Consider the following 26,889-nt stretch of genomic DNA (forward strand, 5'->3'; position numbering starts at 1 on the left):
CCAGCAACTGCCACAAACTGACCCCAAATTAGGTGTAGGTAAAGATGTGTTAATGGGAGAGGGTCCTTTTAGTAATCCACAGTTGCAAGCAACTTGGCCACAAATTATACTTGAGCAAACGCAGACAGTGGGACTAGAAGCCTTGAAAAAAAAACCATGGAAATGGCCGCCCCTAAACAAAAATACATTGCCATTCGTCAGGGACCTAGAGAACCATTTTTACAGTTCATGGAGAAAATTTCTGCAGCCTTAGAAAAACAGGTAGAGGAAGAAACTTTATGAGAAATGATGTGTAAACAATTAGCAAAAGATAATGCTAATGAGGACTGTCAAAAGATAATTCAAACTCTCCCCGGAGATCCGTCGGTGCCAGAGATGGTAACAGTGTGCTCGAAATTCCGCACCATAGAGTATAAGATGGCAGCATTAGCTACTGCCATGATAACAAATGCAAAGAAATGCCATTCATGTGGAAAAGAGGGATATTTTAAGGCATTCTGCCCAAATAAAACTGCCGAGAAACGATCTCCGCCAGCCATAATTTGTAGTCGATGTGGCAAGCCCAGTCATTAGGCCAAACTATGTGTTTGAAAACCAAAGTTTCATGTACATGGGCATGCAATGCCGGGAAACCAGAGGAAGAGCGTGAGAGAAGCGCTCCGACAGCAAATACCCTGACACCACAACCCCTCTCTGTGAACGCTTGTCGGCAGCCACAGCAGGCTCCGCAGGGCTGGATGTATCCACCACCGACACAGTCACAATAACTACTAAAGAGGTTAAACTGCCACTCGAGGCCATTGAGCCCATAGGGCAGGGACTAAGTGCACTGTTAATTGGAAGATCCAGTAGCACGTTAAATGGACTCATAGTACATGTCAGAGTTATTGATGCAGATTTTACAGGACAAATTTATGCAATGGTTTCAACTCCCTTTCCACCAGTAACAATACCAAAAGGTACTCGCATTGCTCAACTTGTCCCATTTTTGAGTTGTGTTTCAAAAGCAGAACAGCGCCTACGTGGAAATGGCAGCTTCGGATCTACAGGACCTCCTCAGATCTGCTGGTCGCAGACTCTCTCATCATCCCGACCACACATGGTGTGTACACTGTCAAACCGTGACCAATCGCCGACCACAGTAAGGCTTGCTGGGCTCCTGGATACTGGGGCTGATGTGACTATCATTGCCGATTACCTATGGCCACCAACCTGGCCAACGGAAGACATGGAAGAGGGGGTACTAGGGCTGGGAGGGTTCACATGAGCAAGAACTGCAACCACACCAATTCTTGTTACCAATCCTGAAGGCCAACAAGCAGCTGTTAAACCATATGTGATGGCTGCCCACCTCAATTTATGGGAGAGGGATTGCTTGTCGCAATGGGGGTAAAGATTACTACAGATTTTTAACAGGGCCACTGTTCTGCAGGGTGTTAAACGGCCCACACTGGAATTAATCTGGTTAACAACTGACCCCATGTGGGTAGATCAGTGGCCCTTGCCAATCAAAAAGTTAAAGGCCCTGCAAGAATTTGTATGAGAACAGTTGGTTGCCAGACACATTGAACCCTCTCAGAGCCCCTGGAACACTCCTGTATTTGTAATCAAAAAGAAATCAGGTAAATAGAGGTTTCTACATGACCTGTGGCAAGTTAATGCTCTTATGGCCATGATGGGGGCTCTGCAACCAGGTATGCCCTCACCTACCATAATCCCCCACAATTGGGAAATCATAGTTACAGACTTGAAAGACTGCTTCTTTACAATACCATTAGCTTCTCAGGACAAAGAAAAATTGGCATTTTCTGTGCCTTCTGTTAATCATGCAGAATCAGCACAAAGATACCACTGGAAGGTGTTGCCGCAGGGCATGAAAAATTCTCCAACAATATGCCAATGCTTCGTGGCGCAAGCATGGTCACCTGTACGGGAAAAATTTCCTACCAGTTATTGTTATCATTATACGGATGACATTTTGTTCGCATCAAACATCAAGGAGCAGTTGAGTGACATGGAAAATCTGACTAGAGATTCACTGCAACAATATGGATTAATTATTGCTTCTGAAAAAGTACAAAAAATAGAACTCCAGAAATATTTCGGAACGACAGTTATGAACAAGCAGGTTATGCCCCAACCTCTGAAACGTGACCTCGAGGTTAAGACACTCAATGATGTACAGAAATTAATGGGATCTTTGAATTGGATCAGACCATACCTCGGACTGACCAATTCGCAGCTGAAACCATTGCTGGAATTGTTAAGGAATTCCAATGATCCAACAGAACCCAGAACATTAAATAAGGAATCATTAAGTGCAATTCATATTGTGGAGCAATCTATACACAAGAAGTTTGTTTCTCGAATAGATCTGTCTCAATTGGTACAATTCTTTGTACTAATTGACAAAACTGTGCCATTTGGTGCTTTGGTGCAGTGGAATCCTGAATGGAGTGACCCCTTACACATTTTAGAATGGATGTTTTTATCATTCAGACCACGGAAAACTGCTCCTGGATTGAGTTAATTGCTGATGTGATCATAAAAGCTAGAAAACGCTGTTTGGAGTTAACAGGGCATGATCCAGCTACGATTGTTTTACCTGTTCAGAACTGGTACTTTTGAGTGGTGCCTTGCAAACAAGTATGAGTTACAAGCGGCCTTAACGGACTTTCAGGGACAAGTGTCTTATCTTCCATCACACTCGCTATTGAAATTCGCTCAAGAAATACCATTCGGTCAGAAGCACTTGAGCCAGCCAGAACCTGCTAAAGGTCTTACCGTATTCACAGACAGATCAGGAAAAACTGGTAAAGCAGAAGTGGTGTGGTATAAGAATAATGTCTGGAATAACAAAGCTGTTTCCAAAAAGGTTCTCCACAAATTGTTGAACTGCGTGCGATGACTCTTGTTTTTTTCTACCTTTCCTATTCCTATAAATATTGTAACTGATTCAGCTTATGTGGTTAGCTTAGTTTCCCGACTGGACAAAGTAGTCTTAACTTTGTCAGACAATCAAATCTTAATTTGAGGTTTTACTAGAACTCTGAAAAACTATTCAGTCACATATAGAACCCTATTTTATCATGCATATCCGTAGTCATACCACTTTACCTGGATTTTACACAAAAGGCAATGCCAGAGCAGACACTTTTGTCTCTGCAATGGCTTTGAGTCCTGTTCCTAACATGAAGCAACAAGCTGTTCTATCACATCAATTTTTTCATCAAGGTTTTCGAGCTCTACAACAGCAGTTTGGTTTGTCTCATTCTAAAGCTCCGTCTATTGTTCCTGCTTGTCCTGATTGTCAAGGAACTCATACTGCAGCATATTTCGGTACTAATCCCAGAGGTATTCAAGCTTTACAGATCTGGCAAACTGATGTTACTCATATAACCAAGTTTGGCTGACAAAAATATGTTCATGTTTCTGTTGATGCTTATTCACTTGCTTTGGAAGCAACAGCACATAATGGAGAAACAAGCAAGGATGTAATCTGACATTTACAGAAAGCTTTTTCTGTGCTTGGGGTGCCATACCAAATTAAAATGGATAATGGCCCAGCATGTTTCACAGAAAGTTCAAACATTTTTTAACTTATGGGGTGTTACTCATGTTACAGGGATTCCCCCATTCCCCAACAGGACAAGCAATTGTCAAGCGTGCACATGGCACGCTGAAGCGGCAGCTTCAAAAACAAAAAGGGAGAATGATTGGGGAACCACCCCAGGCATGTTTAGATAAAGCAGTTTATGTTCTTAATTTTCTTCATTATGGGGACATTGCTTCTGCACCTCCTATATTGCAACATTTTTCTTCTCTTTTTTTGAAACAGAATGTGAAAGAGGGCGTTAAAGTACATGTAAATGACTTAGTTTCTGGTCAGTGGAGCAGACCAAGTGAATTACTGACCTGGGGTAGGAGTTACACTTGTGTCTCCACAAATGCTGGCCCTCGCTGGGTTCCTGCTCGGTGTGTTCGACCTGTACTGGAATCTACATCAGGGTGAAGGATGGGTAGTCCCGCAACCAAAGCAAAATGTCTATAGCTTTAAGTGGTCTTTTTAACTGATGTTTTAACTGATAGTGTTAGGCATGCTACTTTGCAGAATTGGGCTGCGATTGATATTTTGCTTTTGGCACAAGGACATGGTTGGGATGAATTTGAAGGAATGTGTTGTATGAACTTGTCTGATCATTCTGAATCTATTTTCAACAGTATTCAGCAGCTGAAAGATGGAGTGCATCAAAAGAGGATGATGGTCTCGACTGGCTAACAAAGTTGTTTAAAGGCTGGAGGTTATGAGGCTGGCTGATCTCTTTGATCAGAACCACTGGAATGATCCTGTTAGTCATCATAACTGTGCTCCTAATGTTGCCATGTCTTATCTGCCTTCTGCAAAGGGCCCTGCAGAAGGCTGCTCATGCAATATTTCTAGCACAAACACAAAAAGGGGGAATTGTTGGGGTAGGCAGCGGGTATGCTGAACGCCTGGCAGCACCAATGGAGTTCGACCTTGGCCAGATGGCCCCGTACTCTTGAGGCGCCTATGGGCAGCAGGAAGACATACCACACAAGAACAGAGTAAGCTAGGACAGGGAACATTTGCTGCAAGAGATATGAAACTGCTGACCACAGACAAGAAACTATGTGAATTACGTTCAGAAGTAATATCCAATCCTATACCGTTGCTATGGGTTTAGGCAATTGTGTTAGAGCTTGCAGTAGCTGTAAAAGATATATAAAGTAAGTAGAGAACAATAAAGTGCTTCTTTTGCCTCTGACTTGATTATTGATTGTCGCTTGACCGTCTCTACTGCGACACTACTTTTCCCCTTTTCTATCAGAGATAAGCAGTTTATTTTCACTTATTTTTCCAAACTATTTTCTCATTCAAAAACAAGACGGAGACTCCTATTCAGCCAATACAGTTACCTTCTATCATCATCATCAATTTTTCAAAACAGCATTTGACAGCATTCCCACAGATGTATGAAGTCAATACACTACAAATTCCTTAATCATCTTCTCTATCTCTCACCTTCACAAAAATGTTTAAAAATAAAATCCTGACAATTACCAGGCTATTAATGTTCAAATATCATTACTCATCAAGATAACCAGTACTTATCATCACCACCTCCCCATATCATATGCTCCTCTACCCATCTAGGGTACTTTAACCTGTCTGGAGAACATACAAGCTTGTTGTCTATCTCACACTTCTGTTGAATAGGTGATTCCAGTTTACTAAAACTTCTTTAGGTTACATTACCACAAAGGGTGATCATACTGTTGGGAAAAAAAATATTTTATCTATGCTGCTCTTAAACACATAAAAATGCATCAACATTTTACATCTATATCAACATATGCCTAATAAAACTACTAGAGTTATGCTGGTACAAGCATTTAGGCTTTCCAACGAGAAAATGGAGATATCTACCTGGACTGTTTCTTTACTGTCCCAAAGAGTAGCAAGCTAATACACAAATAAAATTCAGTAAGAACATAAAATTAAAGAGGAGAAATACACTAAGTCCTGAATGTCTTCCAATATAACAGGGAGAAGAATGAACTGTAGGAATCAGTGCAAAATTCTACCTTGATATGTACTGAGAGCTATGACAAAAGACAGTAGTGAGCAGTTTCCTTGATATCTGAAAGAAGGTGGGCTTTTTTGTCTTTGTGCTCTGATTAGTTCAGTTGCAGCTGTAGGAAGTACTTTCATGCTTTCACAGAATCATAACATGTTTTGGGTTAGAAGGGACCTTAAAGATCATCCAGTTCCAACCCCTCTGCCATGAGCAGGGACACCTTCCACTAGCCCAGGTTGCTCAAAGCCCCGTCCAGCCTGGCTTTGGACACTGCCAGGGAGGGGGCATCTACAGCTTCTCCAGGCAACCTGTTCCAGTGTCTCATCACTGTCACAGTAAAGAACTTATTCCCTATATCTATATAATCTCCCCTCTTTCAGTTTAAAACCATTACCCCTTGTCCTATCACTACACTCCCTGATAAAGAGTCCCTCCCCATCTTTCCTGTAGGCTCCCTTTGAATACTGGAAGGCTGCTATAAAGTCTCAGGAATACTTTTTACTTGAAGTCTATATTTTAGCACAAAAGGTAGGGAAGGAATGAAGGACCATCAGCAGCCATATAAGCATCTACATTGAGCAATATAATGCCTTGTGTTCTACATAGCCTGGTACCAGCAAAAAGACCACAGAGGCTTCTTCATCTAGCCAAGAACAACAGGCAGATCAAGTAGTTTCATATCCTCAAACAGCAACAGTTACATGCAAAAGATAAACAGTACTCCTTTCTCACATATGCAACTAGTTCAAGGTGGAGAGGGAGTGTAAGAATAGAATGTTATTTCACATTACATACTGGTGAAAACATGAATCCTCTAACCTAAAACCAGACCAAACCAAATTATAGAATTACAGAATTATGATCCAGTAATTTTCTGAGTGATCAAGAAATTTAAAAAGTGAGCCACTTGTTTGTTGAACAATCCTACAAAGAAATCAGTTTGATCATGTTCTTTTCAATTTTCTCAATTATGAAAGTCTCCTATTGTGCCAAAAACCTGAAACACATCTGTTAAGAATATTTAAAAAAAAAAGGTTGGTATATTTTCTCATTCTCAAGCACCTTAGTGGTCCTAACATTAGCATCCAATGTATTTTTGGTGCATTTCCTACATCCCTCACTTCCTGCAGTCTTTTGCTGCTAACCCATAACTCCCTGATGTAGCTTTTTTCCTTCATTTAACAGATGGACACTTTTTACTACTATGACACTACCCTGTTTCAGATTTGTTGTTTTCAAAGCATTTAGTAAAACATTCTTTAACTGATTTCCCTTTAAAACTGGAGTAGAAAAGGAATTTCTATACAGACGATTTAGCTGAATGGCTTCCAAGTGTTCTTTTTAAAAAGGAACAAAAGAACGCTGCTGATTAAACTTTATTATGTACAATCAAAATCAATTCACAGTCATTTATACTTTATCAAACACAGGTTTTAAATATGCAGTTGGTTACTTGGCACCTTTCGATGTCAGGTGTGACTCCAAATCCTTCTACAATGACTTCTAGGAATATTGCATCCATCATCTTTTTTAAGGAACATTTTAGTATTAGCAGTACAAGACCACCTGCATTTAAAAATTAGGTTTCCTGTACTTATGGAGTTAGTCATTATGTACGTGACTGCAATTTGATGGTCCCTAGCAAGCTATTTATGCTGAGGCTTACAAGAGAGAATATCAGTTAACAAGTATTAATTATTTTTCACTTCTCAAAAGTCAAAAATAGGTAAATAGGTAAGGCTAACTTAAGCAAAATAGCACTTTGTTCTTTCTAAATTATAGCAGTTATTTTAATCATCGAACATATTGCTCTTCCTACCAAGGGCCACTTGATACTAAACAGACCAACCATAATCTTTCTTTTCTTTCTAAAAACTGAACACATAACACTTCTTTCTTTATAAAGACCATTAGAATTATTCATCAGTTCTTGATGCGTGGTATTTCCAATACCTTGGGTTTGTTTCTTTCTGCATGTTTTATTAGCTATTCTATTTTACTCTCCTCTGTTCACTGATGTTCACTTCGAGTTACTTTCTGTTATCTTTTTGCCCGAAAACCAAGATAATACTTAATAGGAAAACCCACCCCTTTTGCACCACTAACCTAAGTCAGCTAGCTCACTTGTATCATCTCCCTTGTCCTCACTGGCTCACCATCAGTAAGAATGTCAGAAGACCACCTGAACCTCCAAAACCACTGTGCACCTGTCTTTTGTCCATTTATACATTATTGTCTTCAATTGTCTTGGTGTAAATGCCCTCAGAACGAGAGTCTGTCTGTCTTGGATGGCTAAAGATCTTTACAGACATGAAATCTGCAGGATAACATCTTGATGGTAACTGGATATTCCTAAATACACAGCAGTCTTCCCATACTACTGCTTCCCTGGGAATCAAAAGCAACTCATTCTTTTTGCTTTCTGTATACAGACTTTTTTGGCCTGAACTTGTTGCAGATTGCTTAGCTACACACTAGCCTGCTCTATTTTCTGCTCATTATTTAGTTACAATATTTCTCATATCAATGTGAAGTTCTATAATATATCAGTCCACGCAGCTCTCCACACCACTGTTCTATGATCCTCCCAATATAGTAAAAGTACTGGAATAAATCTGTACTTAATATAAACTTGTGCAATTAAGCTTGAAGACTTGTACAATTTGTACTTCATACAAAATATTCTGGCAGAAAAACAGACTATGGCACATTCATTACAGCTCCCCACAGTTGATTAAGACATCATTGAAAGTAAAACATTTTACGAGTCATTTCTGCCTTGTCAGCATTTCTTCCCAATAGCACAAAAATATATTTTCAAACTGTAATGGATACATCATTAAGAAAAAATCCATTTGGGGAGGAACAACAAACAAAAGAAAATGAGGAAATACTCAGTGAGGTCTGTAAGTGACACACAAGTCATAGTTTAACTGAATAAATAGCCACTGGCATTCTTGAACCAGCAAACTGCATTGGCCAAGACCTCCAAACACAACCGTTGAAAGGAAGCTTGCCTGCATACATTAGTTAGCACTTAATTATATCTCCACTGAACAATATAGATGGAAAAGAAGAGGAGAGGAAAGGGAAGAGGAAGCCAGAATGTGCCATGCTATTTAAACAAGTTAGAAGTATTCTCTGCATGCTTTTCCTCTGAAACCACCACGCACATTTATGGCACTGCATAAGAAGTTTTTTATTTGCCAGCTGAACTGACAAATAAGATTCAAAAACTGCTTATGCAATGCAAGTGGGAGTTTCCCAATACCTAGCCTTTGCACAGAATTAAACAAATTTGCCTAGATGCAGTCAGGATGAACGTGGTTTTCCTAAGAATATCCAATTCTGGCCATGAGACAACCAGGAAGCTTATCAGGCAAGCCAGCCCTCTGATAACCTAATCTTTAGATAGAATGTGTGCGCTGCTAACAGTCTAAGCGACTAACTACTGTCCTTCTGAAGTCCTTAAACTAAAATAACATTCAGCAAAGCAGTCAAATATTTTAATGTTGAAATGCCTGTGGGCCTGAGAATGATTTCACCTCTTGAGACAGCTTGTCCATACCTCTCTGCACCACAAGGAACACAACGCTGACAGAACGATGAGTTCCCAAAGTGCACTGCCAAAATAAAAAACACCTTGTGCTGACTGGATTAACCTTCATAGCAAAACCACCTGAGATACATTTGAGCAGGCACTTCATGCCAGAACTTGTCAATAGAACTAGGAAGGGGAAGATCTGGGCCAGTGCTTATTGCTACAAGGAGAAATGAATCAGCAAGTCAAGAGGGTTCACAGAATAAATATGCAACCCAGAGCTTATATAAAGGTTGAAACATGTCCAAAATCTAATGAAATAAAGAAGCCACAAGGACACTGGAGGAATGGGATACAGGGGGGCCTCTTTAGCCAATGTTTTCTTTATTTAGGTGGAAGGCTTGGTGGCAAGACAACGAAATAGGATTTTCCCTAACTGACTCTAATTACACACAACTTCAAAACTGCATCCTTAAATAAAGCATAGTCAGACCAAATACACTCCACTGCAAAAGAAGCTGCAATGGTCTGTACAAGTGAAGATTTCAGGGACTTGTCAAATTCACCTATTAGGCAGAGTATGGATTACAAAAAATAAAAAAGTAAAATGTAAATTAACAAGTTTTAGTATTTAACTTTTGGTCTTAAGTTTATTTTACATATTTCAGCTATACGTAAGTAAGAACTCATTCAAGGTCTCTATGTTCATAGAATCATAGCATGGTTTGGGTTTGAAGGGACATTACATGATCCAACCCCCTGCCATGGGCAGGGACACCTTCCACTAGACCAGGTTGCTCAAAGCCCCGTCCAACGTGGCATTGGACACTGCCAGGGAGGGGGCAGCCACAACTTTTCTGGGCAACATATTTCAGTGTCTCACCACTCTCGCAGGAAAATAATTTCTTCCTTAGATCTAATCTAAATCTACTCTCTTCCAATTTAAAACAGTTACCCCTAATCCTATCACTACACTCCCTGACAAAAGTCCCTCACCAGCTTTGCTCTAGGCCCCCTTTAAGTACTGGAAGGTGTCCCTGGAGCCTTCTCTTCTCCAGGCTGAACAACCTCAACTCTCGCAACCTGTCCTCATAAAAGAGGTGTTCCAGCCCCTCGATCATATTCATGACCCTCCTCTGGACCAGCTCAAGCAGGTCCACATGTTTATGTTGGAGCCCCAGATCTGGACACAGTACCTCATGCAGAGTCTCACAAGAAGCAGAGTAGAGGGGGAAAAATCACTGGCAGTCAATATGGCAGTAATAGCTTATTAAAAGTCTCAGCCTATCCACATCATACAATTGCTTCTCTTTTGTGATGACTTCTTCACGGTATCCCTCACTAGTCAGAGAACTGTGAAAGAAATCTCTGAAGCTTAATAGGAGAAGAATAGCACTTTATCCATTTCTCCATAACCAAGGATCTACAGAAATAATAATTCTGAAGGCATCATACAGAATATCAAGTACTTTTAATAAATTAGGTTTTCCTCTCAAAAAAACAGAATCTGCTCCTCAAAACAAATATTCTTGCCTTTCCTCTTTATTAACCTTTTTTATTAAAACCTGCTCTTTTCCCATAAACCCATTTGCAAGCACAAGTTCTAACAGTTGTACTATCTTTTCATAATGGTTCCTAATTTAAATCTCACAAGGCACCTGCGTTTCCCAGCACATAATTTCTACAATACTATTAAGCATTTATAACTGAGTTTTTTCTGTTAAAATATTTCTCCTCCCAAAATTCAAACACTTTCTGTGGGTAGTTATGAATATTTGTGAGTGTATTCTATTGACACTCTTGAATCAGAACAAGAGATGAAGAGAGCAGAGGGAAAAATACATTTGCTCAATGGTCCTAATTAGGACTTAAGACAGTTGTGATGGTTTGACTGGCTAAATGCCAGGTATCCACCAAGTCGCTCTATCACTTCCCCCCCCTTTTCCCCTTGTTTTCTCAATAGGGTAAAGAGGGGAAAGAAGATAAACTAACCCTTGTGGGTGAAACAAAAGCAGTTTTAATATAAGCAAGGCAAAGCAAAAGTCCGCGCGCGGAAGCAAAAGCAAACAGATTTAGTCTCTACTTCCCATGGACAGGCGATGTCGGGCCTTCTCAGGAAGCAGGGCTCCAATACACGTAGTGGTTGCTTCGGAGGACCAAGGGTGACCCCACCCCCTTCCTCCTTCCTCCCAGCTTTATACTGAGCAAACGTCATATGGTATGGAATATCCCTTTGGTCGGTTTGGGTCAGCTGTCCTGGCTGTGTCCCCTCCCAAGATCTTGCCCACCCCGTCCCACTGGGGGAAATATCAGAAAGAGCCTTGGTGCTGTGTAAGCACTGCTCAGCAGTAGCCACAACACCAGGGTGCTATCAACACCCTGTCAGCTCCTGACATAAAACACAGCACCGTGAGGGCTGCTGTAGGGGAAAACCAATTCCAGTTCAGCCAGACCCAGTACAACAGTATATTAGGATCAGACTTACTCTACTAGAGATGCTACTCCAGTATAATATGACTAAAACATACTGTGATCTACTAAAGACTTCTGTGGCACTTCAGCTATGCATACATTTACTAGAAAACCATCACATCATTCTGGCTGTATTGTCCCTACAATTCTTTATGAAGAGCTACATGCATCTGCTGTTGAATTATGGTATTAAAAATAAGTTTAAAGCAGAAAAAACCCTTCAGTCTCAGCCACCCTCAAACATACCATTAACAATGTAACAAGTGTACAGAACCAAAACAGTACATGCTTGCGACTGAAAACCAATGCCAACCACCCAAAACAAACAAATAAAAAACCAAACAAAAAAGCCCCAGTTATATTAACCTTTCTCTAGATAGGATAATAGCATTTGTTATCTTAGCCAGGCTAGAAGTATTTGTTTGAAACTGCTTTTATTTTTTGTACAGAACTATTTGAATACATCACCATAAAATGAGTTACCACCTTGAATACATGACATAACATTCCAACATTCATGACATGACATTCAAAGTAAATAAATAATGCAGAAAATCATAGCAGAAGCAATGCAAGCCACGTTGCCTATACAAAAGTGCTCACACAGAGACATAGCAACATGTTAAAACCTCAGACACACAGACCATGATCTATGGCCCAAATGTAACAGACTGTGCCACTGCAGTGAATATCCCTAGTGCTTCTTGACAGAAAGCAACCACAATACACAGTTCTTACACATTGTCCCTACAAGCTACTGTAATACAAATTCAGCAGTTAAAACAGAAATTTGTCATTCTTACAGGTGAGGGTGAGAGGAGATACTACCAGTACATTGTAGAGTAATTGAAACAGTAAATGCATCCAAACCACTTTATTTCCCCTTATCTCCCACAGTCACCTACCCGAATCACTCCACTGCTGCCAAATCACACCACAGGAGTTTGAATCAGTTTCTGAACTTGGACCACAGAATCACCAGGATATAGAACAGAGTTTATTAAACCATCCACATGGATCTGTGAAAAAGAAGAAGTGTTTTCATGATGACGGGTATAAGGGGCCTTGCACAAAAAGACAGTTTCAAATCCACACATTAACTTTGTTGCACACCAGAATTAAAAAACAGCACAGAAGTGGTAATATATAACTTGTCACCACAAGCACCATTCTACAATTACCCATTTTTGCCAAATCTTAAAATAATGCAAACAGAGAAAGCAGTGTGACAAAACACATAAAAAATAGAACTTATTATCATCTCCTCCTTCTATGACAGCCACAACCAAAATATATGCATTGTTAGCAAGATTGAATTAAAACCAGCTCCCTTTCTGTTACTTGTATGAATGGAGCTTTAATACAATCATCAGATTAACAAAATGTAACCAAACCAACAAGAAGTTATGTGCAGGACCTCAACTGGATGACTTCCTCTTAAAGCACTGATGTTAAGGTGAGTCTCAAAGCACATTCTCTGAAAGAAAATCTGTACCACCCACACAGTCACAAATACTTTCACAGCCCTCATGGGGAAATACAACTCCTTGCAACAGATGAGGCTTTTTAAAAGCTGCAATTATTTTAATTGGACCTGCCAGCTGCCTTTCATTTAGCTTAACATGAGGTTTTATTGGAAGTCTGCAGCCACAGCCATTGGCAAGAGTGGAGATGGTTGCCTGCAAGTAGTTGGATTTATTTCTGAGAAGCTCACTCAGCCTGGTGAGCTTTTGTGGAGCACTGCCATATACTCTGTATATTTAGGGTACAAAGCTTTTTAATGTGGTCCTGGCTAGTAGGCTAGAATAATGCAGGAAGAATAAGATGTATATGGAGCATACCCACAGCCTCATCTTGACAATATTCATTGGAGACAGGTCAAATAAGGTGCCAAAATATGGAAGAGAGGACAATAAACTACAGAACAGTCTTGTCATCTGCTTTTAAAACAGCAAATACATCCCCCCCACAAAAAAAAAAAAAAAAAAAGTCTAATAGATCTAGGTTTCTAACTGGAATATTTCTTGCAAGATTCTTCAGGAGATCAGATCCTGATTAGCACGCTCTTTTGATAAAGCATTCAACATACAGTTGCAAAACTGAGATTCCTAAATTTTCTAAGACAAAGAGCAGCAACAGAATCATCATTAAAATAATTGTTTCTGCCATTTCCTGAACACTCCATGAGATTTAACAAACTCTAAAACCTCCATACTAATGTAATCATTTAACAGACCTCAAATACCTTTTCAAAAATACTGCTGGTATCAGCTCCCCATGGTGCTTCCAATAGCACAACTAGAAACTCTGAAGGATGATGGGGTTGATGACTGTACTACTACTTTCCTGGCTTGCTTGAGAATAAAAAATTTGAGTCCCTTATAGTAGTGACTCTGGAACTTTCCTTATTAAATTTTCCTACTGCTTTCCCACCTACAGCCAAAATTTTTGCATGACTGAAAGTACTAACCAGAGTATCGGGTTAAATCAATTTTATATCTGGCCCACAACTCCCCTCATACACATGCCATTCAGGAACTGCTGGTCTATGATGTAAAGGCTGAAAAAGCTTTCTTGGCTCTTAACTAAGAGATTAGTAACTTCCTTCTCCCTTGTCTCACAATCTTCCACTGAAGATTAATCTTTCAGTTCAATTCAAGATCTAAGTGGCATCCCTATAGACAGTGGACTGTTGAACATGCTGACCCCTCCACACCAAGTCTATTACTAACTCCATCAACTCTTGAACTCTGTGATACCCTCCATTAGTGCTTCAATCACCAACCCTTTCACTGTATTCCTGAATACAGTAACTTTAGAGCTATATAAACAATGAACAGTTGTAAAGATCATTACATAAAAGATGATTATCTAAGGATGGGAAAAGAGGACTGGAACACTCCTCCATCCTCTGTTCTCTCCCCCTACTGATGATTAAGATGTTGTTACAGAAGTTCAAAGACAAGACATCAGTTTAACTCCAGTGGCAACTGAAATATATTTCCCACAACCGTTAGCCACCTTCTTGTTACTAAGTCAAAAATTCAAGAATTCTTTTTTCTTTAATGAGAAAATTGACTACCCTGACATACATACTACAAGTGCTCAGTGTTAAGCTAGAATCCAAAAGTTAAGTGTTGGGGAGGAGTAGGAAAATAAGCATTTTATACATCTTTAGAAGACAGATCTTTTGCTCTGGCATTTCTTCTCCCAGTGCAAGTTTCCTCCAACACATAACAACTTAGAAATTAAATAGAACTAGGGCTACAATATACTTCTAGCTTTTTCATTATCACACACACCTAACTTTTAATTAAAAATTAAATGCTGCCTAATTAATACCAAGAACCAATTCTAACTCAAACCCCTGATGGGCAGGTCACTGTATGAATAAGCACCCATATAACATTTGAGTTATAAACTCATTTCAGAAGAGTTAAGAACAACCAGGACTTTTCAGAACTAGATAGATTTGTGCTGTTGAATGCACTAAATCATCCCTCACAGACAATATCTGACAGAGAACAAGTTCTTTTGTGTGTGCAAAGACAATTATGAGATCAACTTTGATTTTACTCCTCTGCCACACTTGTGAAAATCATGCTGCATTTCAAATAAAGTTGTGAATTAAAAAACATAAGAAAGTTTCTTCATTGCACTGTTTCTAGTCCTGTGTTACTGTTGTTCTTTTTTTTTTTTTTTAATAGCTCTATAACATGAAAGATCAGGGTCTGTCTAGATACATAAAATTTTGTTTAGCTATTGCAAAAAAGGTCAGATTAGTACTGCTATCAAGCACTTCAGACAAAGAACGTATCCTAGAGCCCATGCTTAAATCACTAGTACTATTACATTATAATCCAAGGCCATCTATCACTTTAACTAGACTTACTGGAGGAAGATGTCAGATGAAACATCATAATGGATTTCACTACACATTCCACATTAAGCCAAAAAGAATCATCATATCTTAGGTGCAATATAGGTGCAACTACTGATAGCATTAAGCAATGGAAACAATCACTTAAAGCAGCAAAATTAATCAGAAATATTCCATTAGTTGAGTTTTAATAGGGTCAGAAATACTATTTGAGTATTTGTTAGTTCTTCTATAATACATCAGTAGATCTATGTATAAAACCTAACATTTTGTTTTCACAAGGAACAGAAAGAAAAATCACTTATTACATGATCCTTCCCTTTCCATTTTCTTAATCTACTGTGACAATGTAAAAAAGGATATTTAGATATCTTTTAAGCATAGTTTAGCTGAATCCACAGTCTAAAGGGAAAAATGTAACTTACGAATTCATGAACATAATTACTAGGAATACACATACAAAACTGATAATTTAGCAGCTACATTAATGCAACTGGGTGTGAAAAGGACAAATGTTCTCCACAATTACGGTCTGAAAGCAACTAAATACTTTGTGCATATGATTTTTTCCCATTAAGTGGGACAGAGGATGCATTTAATTACAGATAACACAAATTACTTAGCCTGTGTTACAATAAGTTGTTTGACTCATATTTATTCCACTTAAAAAAATCAGTGCTTAAACATACTTGACTACTATCCTTCAAAGTGTTAATAGATAATTTGGATATATAGAAACTCAGGTAGTTGTAAGCTAGCTGATTGACAGGAGAGGGCATCAACTTTCAGGTACTTAGTGAGTTTAAGTACTTGCTCTTGAGTATCTGGACAGGTTTTTACACAACCTAAACAAATTTGACATCGGATCCTAAATTCTTCTCCAGATGAATGACTGGAGGGGGAGGGAGGAAAGGAACCCTCTTCATCAGTGTACTAGGTTCAGCTTCACTACTGGCTATAATTTCAATATGCAAGACTCACAGTTCATACCTAAGCATCAGGACTGATACCAAAAAATGTATGATCTTAGCAGAGAGACAGCCAACTCTATTTTAGATCTTAAAATACCCATTTCCCCCTCTTATTTCAAGATATATAGGTATAAATATATACACATATACCTAAAAAGAAGTGTCCAAATTGTATTCTCATCACACAGCAGAATAGATAAATGTAAAAATAACCAGTTATCCGTCATGAATCCTTTCTGCCCAGTGTTTTAAGACAGGACAGGTGCACTGAAACTAGACTCCAGTCCCTCAAAAGTCTCTCTGGCTCTTCCCCAAGAGACAAGACTACAGCATTAAAAAAAAAAATAAAAAAAAATCTACTTCATGTTTTAAGTGGGGAAAATCCCGAAGAAAAATAACTTTAAAAACAGAAAACATGAGTGCAGTTCACAATATTTCAATCACATACTCACTTGGAGGGGGAGGGATGAATACAAACATGAAGTTATGCCAAAAAAAGACACATACAGCCTCAGGTTCAGAGTTGTTTCTAATTTATCATGCTCTAGATTCTTATTACATATAAACTCTCACAAATGAAGTAGTCACATGAAGGAAACATGAAAAAAACGTACAATTGTTTCGGGCTCATTTACAAGGTCAACAGACACTTCACTTTTTACTTCCTAACTAGACTGTGGATGCATTTTTAAAGAAAAATCCTAGTATATTTTGAATCTGGACAGTGAGGAAGGAAACAAAAAAAGACAGCACACATTTTATCTTACGAAACTGAATCCTGGTTTCATAAGATAAAATTTCAGTCCCAGAGAATTTAGTATCATCACAGTAGTTCTTTTCAACTAGGCAGATCACCATTTCAGAACTACCTTAGGGACAGAATTCACTATCTACAAATCCTGAAGGGTTTAATCCTTGTACCACATAATTTGAAAGAACTACTAACACATAAGTTATCTTCTCAAATATAACATTCAAAATAATTTGGGACTTAATATTTTCTGCTGAGCTTTCTTTCCATCCTTGAACCCTAAGAAAAGAAATTCTCTTCCAGCAATCACTACTTCCTCGGATATGTTACATGAAATACGTTAATAATCAACAAGTAGACAAGTTATTTCACAGATTAAAGAGCACGACATACAAAGAAACAACTACTGGCATGAGAAATGGCTTATCTGCCTAAATATGTTTTCAAAACTATCCATTTGACAGGTTACTATTCCAGTAAGAGGGCAATGTCCAGCTAATCTCTCTTGGAGAAGCAATTGTTAGTAACACAGGTGTGACTGAAGAAGGAAACAGTGCACACCATGCAGCGGCTCTAAGAAATACATTGCAGGGAACAACAGTTTAACTTAAACATCAATAGAAACCAGGACACTTTTGCCTTCTTCTCTTAGAAAGAGAACAAAAATTCACTAACTGATTCACTAGCTGATGTTTCACTAAAAACATCACTCTACTCTAGTTTCTTCAGAGAAGCAGAGATAAGCACAGTATCAAAGAGTCTTAAAAAGCTGGTACCAGCATAGAAAAAAAATCTCTTTCTGTTTACCTCATACCCACCGATGCCACCTCCTCCCTACTGCATGGGTTTGCCCCTTCTGGGAGAGAAATATCAGAAGCTTTGTCACCTGCACTTCATGAGTGCAGGACAGCCAAGCAAGACTATCATATATGGCCCCACACTACAGTCACACGGCACCTTCATATAAACGTGGCAAATTTCCCAGATTTTAGAATGATAAAGCTAAATACCTTCTATTCTTCCACCCTCTGCCTCCTGAAATATGTTCCACTTCTAATCCCTCCATGAATGAAAGTGGTTCTACATTGCCTGAGATGAAAAAGTAAAATACAGTAATGGCATCCCACACTATCAGTGACATTTCTGGGTCCATCATTCTACCAGTGATAATACATAACATATGAACTCGTTTACCAATCATATTGACTGACCATCACCTGTCAGTTCTCCATTGACACTAGCCTTGAGGTCTAATTTGAAAGCAGAGCATCTCACAAATACTGTTGATCTACACATTACAGTCAAGACATTCCTTTGGACAATAAAAAAATATAAATCCACCAGAAATCCCTAAGGAGAGAAAAAGACTAGGTGCAAAAGTCTCAAAAGCAAGTGCTATGCAAGATAGCTTTCAGGAAAAAGGAACTTAATTGCTCCGTCTCCTCTTCCAATCTCATTTCTTAACATGGTTATTTCCCATCCTTGAAGCAATTACAAACCATTTTACAGAGATGTGAAACATACTGTCCAAAGTCTAGAAGCCAACCTGCATATGGCAAAAAAGCAGGAAAGAGAGCAGGTGGTACACTTTAAATCTGCCCCAGAAGAGGTATAACTGGGTAAATACCCTAGTTCTTAACCGCACTTCTGAATTTTATGGAAGGATTATTGATGATCAAATCAGTGATGATGAAGCACAACATTTACATTTACTGTGATCAAATGAAAGACTACTCCAAACCAGGAATGGAAACTCAAAAGGCAAGTGAATTCCATTTGTGCTTAATACAAACTAAAGACTGCTAAAGAAAGAGTAAGCCCTGCTTACCCCTCACACCTGCCTTGTGTTAAATCTAGGGTTTGCATGACCACACCATGAGTCCAATCTGTAACTGACCCAAAAAACATAACTCTGCAAGATATCCAGGGGGAAATTCTTCTAATCAGCTTGCTAATCAACTCACTGACCTTTCATAGCAAGTCTTCACATATGAAGCAAAGGACCCGCTCAGAAAGGAAAGAGGAACTGCACTGCTGCATATCCTCTGACACGAGGACATAGGACTGATGTGTGAGCCAGCACAGGCAGGACACAGGAACAACCACAGAATCACAGATGAAATACAAAGCGTATATTTATTCTCATTACCATACTACCTGGGGGGATCTCCACAGCAGCACCCAGGCAAAGGCATGCAATCAGGGACACAGGCACCACGGGGCTCAGTCCTTGCTAGTTGGAAAAAGAAGAAGAAAGAAAAGATGCTGAAGCTGCTGCTATCGTCTTTATATATCAGGCATTTTCACAAACATAGCTTTCCACTGTACTTTGATCATTCCCACAGCAGGGCAGGAATCTCAAGGATGTTCAGACAGGTGCCTCTGAGTCTCTCTCAGGCCTGTGTTGTTTAAACGCAGGCATTCTACCCATCAAAGCTAAACAACAATTGGTGTGATACATGTGGTTTTTGACATTCCAATTGCAAGTCACTGGAGCATGTTCACAATCCTCCTTGCCAATTTTCCATTGTATTCCCACAAATATACATTCAGTCTCAGGCTTTATAAATTAAGACTCCTTTAAAGGTGATCATTTCATTATTATGTATATTTCTCTTAGTATAAAAAGGATGTATCAAAAACATGTAAGCATTAAAATATGCTTGCAAAACAGCACATGCTGGTAGCAAAATCCATTCATGTGAATCACATTTTATAATTTAGTCTGCCTTGGATTCATAGCTTTAGTAGGCTTTTTTCCTGAAAGAATCAACCAGTGAAGACAAGAAGTTTGGTGAGGGAGCAGGGGAGAATAATGTAAAAAAGACAAATCAACCATGCTAAATATCTCCAGACAACCAAGAAGAATCAAAGACATTCAGTCAGGTCAGTAAATAGTTATGGTCCATACAGTGACTATGTCAGCAGTTCATGTTGTACACTTTGACTTCAGCACTGAAAGCAGTATTTACAGGATGCGGTCTTCTTAACTGCAAGATGCCCTTGCTCCGCAAATGCTGTGCGTTTTTTCGCAACACAAAAAAAAAAAAAACACCCAACAACAATCACTTGCCTACAAAGCAATGCTTTACATTTATGAAAGACTTTAGAGAATAAGACTAAAGTATACAAAACAGACCATCCTCCCCAACATGGTTAAGTTAAAAATTCCCTTACACTTATTTTCATTTAAGCAAAGAAAAACCCCTCTTAAATTCCAAAGCAACCAATACAAGAAGGTATCTGGTCAAGAAGTGCTCATGATAAAAGACTTCCAATTGTTCAGCTGAGGCTAATTGTAATATTAAGATTTTTTTTAAATTGTAGAAAAATATTCAGTGAGTATCAACCTGTAATTCAAACCCTGAATATTGAAAAGATTCATAAAAAGAGAAATTGAGACTTGAAACACCACAGTGCCACTGATCCAGATGCATCTTTCATCTGTCCCAGTGCTCTTATAAAGTAACTGAAGATACACAAGATGCATGTGAAGTTTCCATAGCACCAGAAGCTGCCACTTCATAGCTGATGATACCTATTGGAGCTGAATGCATCCTACTTTCAGTCTTAGCAGGAAAGACGATTTCTCCCATATGAAGTCCATGTAATGAGATAATTTCTGTTAAGCATTAGGTGTCTGAATATAAAGCAAGTCTCTCTGCACACAAGCTTCTCACCCAAATTCCTCTTCTACTGCCTCTCCTATTAATAAACTAATCAGCACATCATACACCTGAAAAAACACACTTAACAGTAAATACTGACAGGAAGAAATGCAGACAGCTTGCGTTTTTTTTAATTAAAAAAAAAATTCTTCCAATATGCCATCCCTGGTCTGCTTGCAAATCAACATTATCAATGTCTTAGAGAGCCTAGGGAGAAGGGACATGTTCAAGAAGAAAACACAAGACTGAAACAAATCATAACAGCCAATATACTTTTGAAAGTCACATCAATTGTATATCATGGTTAATTAAATCACAGAGAGCAGAATTAAGTTGCAAAGTACTTGAAAAAAAAAAAGCAAACCAACTGTTTAATGGAGAGGTAACAAGAAAGATACTGGGTAAATCCATGAACTTGTTTCTTCAATGCTATCAACAGCATAGAAAGATGTTAGCAGAAAATTTGTTTTGAACTCCAAAGAGGGGAAAAAAGTCAGCAGATTCCATAGCCTCATTTGTCTATTAAAACTAGAAATGACAAGGGCTTTGATGAGAGTTTAAGTTGGTCAAACAGTGAGAAAAGACTATGTCCTGTAACTGTTGCAAACATACTGCAATTTGCCACCATTTACAGGTTCTGAATGGCAAAACTCAACCTTGTATTAAGATAAGGGTTTGTAGTAGCAAGTCCAACCTGAACACAGATGTGTGAACTGATTTCCAAGTTGATTTGAAAATGAATTCTTGTTACTAGGTATGATGAGGACTGAATGGGGAATGAGTTTTAACTTGGTATCTCACACTGAAAATGACAGCAAACCAGGTCAGACTCTAGAGAAATAACTGGTATCTCTAAGGTGGAGAGAGGAGGAGGACACCCATAGACACTTGCTATGGTGTACCAGAAGTACATTTCAGAAGCACAAAAGGACAGAAGGAAAACATAGACCTAAAAGAACATTTCTTTGCAGTATTATTTCTGGTACTTCTACAATTCAATAGCTACAGAACAGTGCTGTAGCCACTGATACCTGGGAGACTAGCAGAAACAGTGGAATGAATTGCACTTGAGCAGGTCAGGGCTCCCTTTGGCTAGCAGGACCACTATTCATTCACAAAACACAAAATTTGGTAACTAGAATGAAGAGAAACACCACACTTCACAGTATAATGAAGGCTGAGAAGGAGGAAAGCTCTTGTATACCTGAACATGTTTGCTATAAACTCTCTCATAAATATCTCAAAGAAGGCTGAAACTAGACAAACTAACATACATCACAATCAGGGAAGACATCTGGACTGTCAAAACAAATACAAAAGACATGAGAACCCAGCTGATGTGGATCTACTCACAAACAAGTAACTGTTGTTTTGGACTGTATGTCTCATCTCTCAGCAGATGAGCACATCCTCAGTTGGTGTTATCACTACCATAGTACAGTTAAAAATTTCAGCTGGAAGGGTAGAATTTAAAACAGAAAAAGAAACAGCAGCATCTCTTCTTTCAATCCAGGAGACAGGAACATACCAAGCTTCCAACTCTGCTTCACAACCGAGCCCTTAATATAACTAGAAAGAGCATAGAAATGATATGCATAGAAAGAGCATAGAAATGCCTCTGCAACAGTCAGGCTCCAGATGAAACTACTTTATTATTAAATATTTAAATAAACCTATGCCTTCCACGGCTACAAAAACATTTGCTCTCCCTCTGTCCTCTTTCAGGGACCTCATCCCTTCTTATACAAGACAGAACAGCAATAAAGACCTTATGTAAGATAATTAACTGAAGTTAATTTTTAACTGTGTGCCTAATTACAGTGATGGAAGAGAAAAAACAAACAAGAGAAACAACACTCAGAAAGGACAAGCAGAAATGCCATAAAGATACATACTTCATTCCTCTGGGTTTAAAAGCTATAAAACCAAGGCTTTCAAATTATTTTAGATAAAAATCAATGCAAAGTATTAGTTAGAAACTGATCAGATGGAATTACAGCTTCTAGAGACACGTGTATTTTAGTGTCAGTGCAATTTTTAATATCTTTGCCTTCCAACTGGGACAAATCAAAGTGTAGACTACCACCTCCTCTGCAAACAAGGAAGTAATATGCAACAAAACTCACCCTGCCCTGGGTTGCTTCTTTATCATAATAGCATCCTGCAATACTTGGAGCTATTAGTTGAAAATGTTCCCCCTTTGGTCTCGAGAACTTTCTGGAATTAGAGTGTGGTCAGAGCAACATCTTTCAATGCTCATTTTTATATTCATCAACCCTAGTTTCTACCCATGGTATCTAGCAATTACATACAGCTCTCATAAGGATGTAAAGAAACATGTAAGATATTAGCCTTCAAAAAAAAAAAGGAAAGAAAAAACCAGCACCCAACATCCAGAACCCCCCCACCAAAAACCTGTATACAGTGCACAGGCAAAGATATCCAAGGAGGAAAACATAATAATCTCTTTCCTATACATCACTCCTATTGATAGCTTTCATGTTTCAGTTTCCATCTATGGCATATATTAATCAAGAGAAAAAATAGGGTATGAGGAAACAACTGATAGTGAAAATACTGCAAGTGTAAGCCAGCAGTTGGTATTTAATGCTAAGAGTCTTTTTTAACACCTTAATTCAGGAAAGAAAGCAGATTTGAAAAACTTTAACTACCACATACTGTTTCACATAAGTGCAATATTTTTATTCATTTGACATATGTTGCTTCCTGAATGGATTCAATGTATTTTGGCATTCCAGAACAAAACTGCTCTCATCGTGTTTGGCACTTCATGTACAATGCAGCCAGGAAGCCACTCCTTAAGACTATGAAGCCATCTGCAGCAAATACCAAAGGTTTTTAAACAAGCAAGCTGCACTGCTGTAAATATGCAGTATTTCAATATACGAGAAAAGTTCTCCTCTATTTACCAGACTCCATCTATTTTGCCTACAGATGAATTCAGGCAATCTGCAACATGTAACAGCACAATGAAAACAGAAAGAGAGAAAATGAAACTATTTCTGGTTACTTAGCTATTTTGCTTTCTAAATTGTGTGGTCCACATAATAGAACAAAACAGCCCCTGATGCCCTGCTTTATATGCACTCCCCCCAAAAAAAGTAATTGCAGCAATTCCTAGCTAAAACTAGGATGGATAAAACAACACAGGTCAGAAGAAAACAGCTGGCCCAAAACAATATGAGATTGAGATACAAAGCAAGCAGAGGTCGGGGACATGGGAGGAGGAACCATATTCAAAACCTCTAGCTAGTAAGGTGGATAAACTGCCCAGAAAAACTGCTGCACCCAACCTAGACAGATTAGACAATTCAGTCTGTGTAACAGTAACACAAAAGGAAACACATTCATAGATCAGAGTTCAAATAAAGAGTAGTGCATGTGGATATCTGTGTTCATTCCTCATTTGTAGACTGTTAAATTTCAAAAACATTTTTCCTACCAAAACACACATATAAAGATGCACTCTGACACTTAAAACACTATGCAGTGCCCTAATGAAAGTCACTACTTAAAGAGCACATATAACTGGACTTCCATTTTGCTTTACAATATTTCCTCAAAGAACACTTCTGGTCTGTCTTGTCTTACCTCAAGAAGCTGGTTTAGTTTTTGCCTTTACATCTGTTTAGTATAAAATACAGTACTAAGTAAGCTACATTTACAATGCAGCTTTTAAAAGAGTTTTACTTTAATACACCTTTTTCACTGCTAAGATAAGTAGTAGTCACTATTTCTATAGAAAGCAAAAGTATTTTTTTAAAAAAAGAGCACTTTTCAGATTCTAAGCATCTTCTCCCTCTAGTTTATACAATAATTGCAACATATATTAGCTCAATATTCTTAGTAGTTTTAAGAGTTACTGTCCTGGCTAAAGAAATGAATCCCTGAACTCTGTTGTTTTCTTCTACACTAATTTGACAACTGATACATAAATCCTGATCCATTCCAATTAGTTGCTCACAATTATGAAGTACAAGAATTACTCTTCTTTGCAGGAACTGTGGTTGTAACTACAAGACTCTTCATATCTCCTATGTGGCTAAGCACCGTTATTCTTGTCCTCCATTTACTTGGTTTTGCTCTCACAATGTGCATTAGATTTTTGCAAAGTAATAATGTCTTTTCACTCCCAACACAGTAATGAAACATTTAACCTAATTTTTTTTGCACTAAAGTTTTTCTCTGTACTTACTTCTTGTGTTGCTCTAAGCCAACAGATGATGATTAAAGAGAAAAGAAGAGCTGTTATTTTTATTTTACTACATCAGGCATTTTGGAAATCAGATAAGCAACTGTTACAAAAAAATTAACAGAAGGCTATTCTTGAATGGTTTCCAAAGTATTTTTCCCTCTTTAGATAAAGAAGAATGACAGCATACTGCTTACAATAAAAATTTTACAAATTACTTGGAATTTAGACAATTATAATCAAGTACAGTTTCTCTTAAAGTGCTGTTACCAACATAGATAATAATCCACTATCTAAAGTCAAAAGCAAGTTTTTCACCTGACAGAAGGTTTACATAGAACTAAGATTTTCCTTCATCACACTGCAAATTATAGCTTCAAAACTGAATTCAAAGGTTATTTAATAACTTAGCTTAAAGTGTTACTTAACTTCTGACATCCTGTGCTTTCTAGCAAGGAAAAAAAAAAAGGTACAACACTACTTTGACACTACTGAAGTAAAAAGTGGGACACTGCCATGCTGACTTATTATTAACATGTCAGTTTCTTGTTCTCCAAATAGGAAAACAGAACTGAATAGCACAATGCAGGAATTTCAAAAAATTTCATAACTGTGATTTCAAAATATTTGAATTGTCCAGTGTAAATTTCCCTTCTGATTTTTCAAAGATTAAAACCAGATTAATACAGGTTTGGGGAAAATAAGTAACATTCTGATTCTGATTGAAGGTTATGCCTTTGTAGATATTTGATACTCTGAGACTGAAACTTAAAGATTTAACACAAATGGAATGATGGGTGATCTATAGATCTAAAATGATGAAATAACATATTTGAGTTCAGTGGAAATCAGCAGGCACACACTTTGTCTGGGACAAATGAGAGAAAGCAAGTACCTTTTTTAAAAGTTTAAAGAACAACTTGTTGTTCTTGATCAGCTGGTGTCTGCAGAGGGAGAAGAAAGAGGACAAGAAAAAAGTACTGATTAAAAACAAGTTTCTCTCCCATTCCAGAACGCTTTCTTTTAACCTGCTCCATTGACAGGGCCATAACCTTTCCCTTGACAAGTCACAGGCTGCTGCTGCAAAACCAATTCAGTAACACTAATGTCATGAAAGACCACAGGACATATGAAATCTTGACAATACCTCTCCCACAGATCCCACAGGAAAATCCCACAGAAACGTTTGCCAGCTCGTCTTTTCTCAAGTAAAAGCAGCGTTACAAAAAGCATACAAGAATGCCATGATCCTCAACACTTCTGCTTTGCTTCAGTAAAGCAAGAAAAACAAGTGTTCCTTGAAAAAAAAAAAAAGGGGAGCTCACCCAGATAAATGCAAGCAGAAGAGCAAATTATTCTCAAAGTCTATTTTAAGTCTATCTGGCTTTTCTGGTGCTTGTACGGTTTGTAATTTCATTTATTTAGATGAACTCTCTGGTACTGGACCCAAAGCATTAATGTCTAGATTAAGAAAAATGCACTGGAAGAACAGGGTTTTCTAACAGACACAGAACGCTCCCTCCCTCACAAAACACTGTTCAGAAAAAAGCGTCCGAATAAGACGTACTAAACAATACTATAAAACAATAAAGCTCTGATAATTTCTCCCTCCCCTCTATCAACATTTCTGATCTTAGCCATGAGAATCAGAGCCAGATGGCTTGCCAAATTCAGAGTTTCAATTGATTTCCCCTTCCTTTCACATTCCCAGAAAGAATGGAAATGCACAGGTTTAACTACCTTTTTCTTCTCTTCTTACTTGGTGTTGAGTCCTTAATTGTTACCTCATTTTT

At 38.3% G+C, this 26,889-nt stretch overlaps 1 protein-coding gene across 12 annotated transcripts in view; it reads right to left on the reverse strand.

The window, feature by feature from the left end:
* Nucleotides 1-26,889, reverse strand: part of ERBIN (erbb2 interacting protein) — a 127,699-nt gene that overhangs the window by 93,701 nt on the left and 7,109 nt on the right. For 7 of the 12 annotated variants that reach the window (XM_026865469.1, XM_026865468.1, XM_026865472.1 and 4 more), the window contains one exon: nt 12,519-12,632. The exons of 2 other annotated variants lie outside the window; for them this stretch is intronic. The gene's annotated coding sequence lies outside the window, so the exon portion shown is untranslated. Of the gene's footprint in view, nt 1-12,518; nt 12,633-19,364; nt 19,449-26,889 lie in introns of all 12 variants that reach the window. 3 more of the 12 variants (XM_026865466.1, XM_026865467.1, XM_026865465.1) reach the window with 1 other exon arrangement.

This window comes from Athene cunicularia (assembly GCF_003259725.1).
Source record: "Athene cunicularia isolate RWA chromosome Z unlocalized genomic scaffold, athCun1 chrZ_part1, whole genome shotgun sequence".
NCBI classification, from domain to species: Eukaryota; Metazoa; Chordata; class Aves; order Strigiformes; family Strigidae; genus Athene; species Athene cunicularia.